Genomic DNA, 3,360 nt, shown 5'->3' with positions numbered 1-3,360 from the left:
TGGAGAAGCCAAGGCTTTGCCTGCAACATCTATAGGTTTTGGTGAATTCCTCAAGTTCTCAAGGCCTCAAAAATGTCTTTTTTTTTAAATATTGATTTTCAGAGAGAAAGGAAGGGAGATGGAGAGAGAGAGAAACATCGATTTATTCCATTTATTTATGCATTTATTGGTTGATTCTTTTGTTTGTTTGTAGCCAGTTTGATTCCTAGTCAGGGCGTATGCCTGGGTTGTGTGCTCAGTTCCTGGTAGAGGGCATGCAGGAGGCAGCAGGTCAATGTTTCACTCTCTCTCTCCCTCTCTCTCTAAAAATCAATTAAAAAAATAAGACAGGGGACCTGGGAAGGATCAGAGAGGATCCCTGGTGATCTATGTATATTAGCTAGGGCCCTGGGGGCAAATCCTATCCTGCCTTCTCTAGGGAGATCATAAATTGCTGGGTACTCCTAGGTATGAGAGGGTGCAGGAGTTGTGGGAAAAGTTAACAAATGTTCAGTCTTAAGACTAGTTTCCTGCTGTGGCCAGTTTGGCTCAGCGGTTAGAGCATTGGCCTTCCAGAAAGACCCGGATTTGGTTCCCGCTAAGGGAGCGTACCTCGGTTGCAGTTTGTCCCCGGCCCTGGTTGGTCGCGCAGGTGGCGGCCACTCGATGTGTCCATTTCACATCGATGTTTCTCTCTCTCTCTCTCTCTCTCTCTCTCTCTTCCTCAGGATGTCCTCAGGTGAGGATAAAAAAAATAAAATAAAAAGATTAGTTTCCTTTTGAGGAGTTTCTTTTAAAATTATCTTCCTAATTAGTTTTATATTAACTTTTCTATCTCTGTATGTAGTTGTAAGTAAAGGCTTTCTATTTATTATATATTTGCAGGATTATTAATGAGGGCTGCAGTCTGGGAATTTTTAGCCTTGGAGGCATGATTTCCCATGTTTTTGGTTTTTTTTAATCCACACCGAGAACATTTTTTCATATTTTGTTCAGATAGAGTGGGAGGGAGAGAGAGAAACATGGACGTGAAAGAGATACATCCAGTGGCTGCCTCCCGTAGGACCCAACCAGGGCCGGGGACAAACCGCAACCAAGGCACATGCCCTTAGCGGGACCGAACCCCAGTCTCTTGGGACTGCAGGCCAACGCTCTAACCGCTGAGCCACACCGGCCAGGGCTGATTTCCCATGTTTTCATGGCACAGCTCAGAGACTTTGGAGCCCACATGGCCCAGGGTCCCTGACTAGCAGCAGCAGCTACAGGGAGGGAGCAGAGCGTGCCAGGGGCACCGCCAGTGTGGAGGCGGAGAGGAGCACAAGAGAAGCTGGAGCCCGGTGAGAGCCCCAGGGATGCAGGGCTTGGGACGACGCGAGGGAAGGGACTGGAAGAAAGCAGAGCCAGGGAAGTTCGGATCCGGAGCTGGGCAGAACAGGCAGCAAGAGGACGGCAGCCAAGGCGGCAAGGGCTGGGGAGAGGCCGTAGGAGAGGTTAACAAGAGAGAAAGGACCCTGGAGCACAAGAGAGAGGTCCCAGTTTGTGCTCCCTTCCTTTATGTTAATATCTAAGTAACCCTCTACTGTAACAACCGCTGGGGACAGTCAACAGAGGGAAATAGTGCCATTACTAAAAACAAACAAACAAACAAACAAAAAACTCTAATTCCCATCTACTTGTTTAAGGTTTCTCAGATCTTACTTTTTAAAACAAAAACGGGAATAGAATTAGTGACAAACTGTGTTACTCCATGTGGACCAAATTGATAAACAGTTTATTCGTCTTATTAGGAAATGCATTCCCAATGTTTTTTGCTGTTGTCAATCCTCACCAGCGGACAGTTTTCCATTGATTTTTCCTGGAGTGGAAGGGAGGGAAGGTGGGAGGGAGACACGGCAATGTGAGAGACACATTGATTGGTTGCCTCCCGCAGGACCCCGACCAGGGCTGGACATCGAACCTGCCCTTGACGGGGAATCGAACCCACGACCCTTCGGTCTCCGTGGGCTGACCCTCTAACCGCTGAGCCAAACAGGCCCGGGCTCCAATAAGTTTTTACTTTTTCTTTCTTTCTTTTTTTTGATGTTAAAGCCACCAACTAGCTTTATTTTAGCAACTCAAACAGCGTGAACAGATACTGCAAATATGATACTAAAACCAAAAGATTCTGTTTCCCAGGGCTGGTTCCCAACCACCAGTTCCCCTCCCTGCCACACAGTCTTGGCAATTCATGAGGGTCAAACAGCCACTGCGTGCGCAGCTCACTAATCACCGTCCGCTCGCTGCTCGGTAAGAAAGGAGAGGCCCGCCCTTTCCTTTAGTTCCTGGGGCCAGGCCGCTTGGCCGGAACTGCGGAGGTAACGCCTCGTGGGCTCTATCGATGCAGATTGTGATTGGCTGTCATTCAGGATTATGTTAATGAGGTTGCTGTTTTTAAAGAAACTTTTTACATTTTTTGTCCACTTGAAGTGTAAAAATTCTTTGTTGAATGATAGCATTTGAATGATTGTACGTACTAGAAAGCCTCTCTCGTTATCAGTGGAACCAGAAAGAGGGCAACTATGTTACCATGACTGAAAAGTTCACGGCTGCCGTAGACCTGGCAGAGGCAGCGAGCTGGAAGTTAAGACTATACTTTCAGGGATCATTTCTATAGTTTGTTACTAGAGAAGTTTCTCTGATCGTGTAGAGCACCCGAAACCACGAGGAGGAGATACAGCGTTCTCTCCTGAGCGTGAAGCCGGCTCTTAGTGTTGCTTCGGCAACTGCTATTTGCCATTGATGATCGTTCTTTTTTCTCTCTTCGGAGGGAATGAGAGGGGGAGAACGCGTTCTGAGTGGCTTTCGTTTTTAATTGTTGAATAAGAGAATATATGGTGCTTTTTTGGAGGCTCCCTTGGTAGGAGCTTACTTTATCGCGCTACGGTATTTTTGCCTTTAGAGGTAAATTTTTTCGCCAAGGTTCGAGGTATTTCTGTACACGGCGAACAACTCTCGATGGGCTTTGTGCTTAGAACGCAGCTACGTACTAAAACCGCATTTGTGGTCTTTAACTTAACCATCTCATCCCGCCTAACATGTGAGTGGAAATAGGTAGCTTCACTACCCTTAGGAGTTACCATTAAGAAGTTAAAAATGTGTTTTTCTCATGTTTTTATTGTGAGGTGGCTTATTTTTCCTGCCCCCAGTGCTATTAATTATTTTTGTTTGCGGAACCGAACCCGGGTCTCTGAGCCGTAGGCTTACGCTCCAACCGCTGAGCCAAACTAGTCAGGGCTTAGCTTTGTTTCCTTAACTACATAATTTTTCTTTTTTTAAATTCTCACCCTTGAATTTTTTCTACTTATCTTAAGATACAGTGGAAGAGGTAAAAAAAAAAAAAAG

General features: G+C 46.1%; 1 non-coding gene across 1 annotated transcript; it reads left to right on the top strand.

The window, feature by feature from the left end:
* Positions 1–2,601: 2,601 nt before the first annotated feature.
* LOC118627463 lies at positions 2,602–2,818 on the top strand. The gene has a single exon (XR_004959189.1). It is a non-coding gene; the product is annotated as a small nucleolar RNA U3 (small nucleolar RNA).
* The last annotated feature ends 542 nt before the right edge of the window (positions 2,819–3,360 follow it).

The sequence above is a fragment of the Molossus molossus genome, unplaced genomic scaffold (assembly GCF_014108415.1).
Source record: "Molossus molossus isolate mMolMol1 unplaced genomic scaffold, mMolMol1.p scaffold_m16_p_12, whole genome shotgun sequence".
Lineage (NCBI taxonomy): Eukaryota > Metazoa > Chordata > Mammalia > Chiroptera > Molossidae > Molossus > Molossus molossus.
Note: the sequence above shows the minus strand (reverse complement) of the source record. Positions and strands in the feature narration are given on the sequence as shown.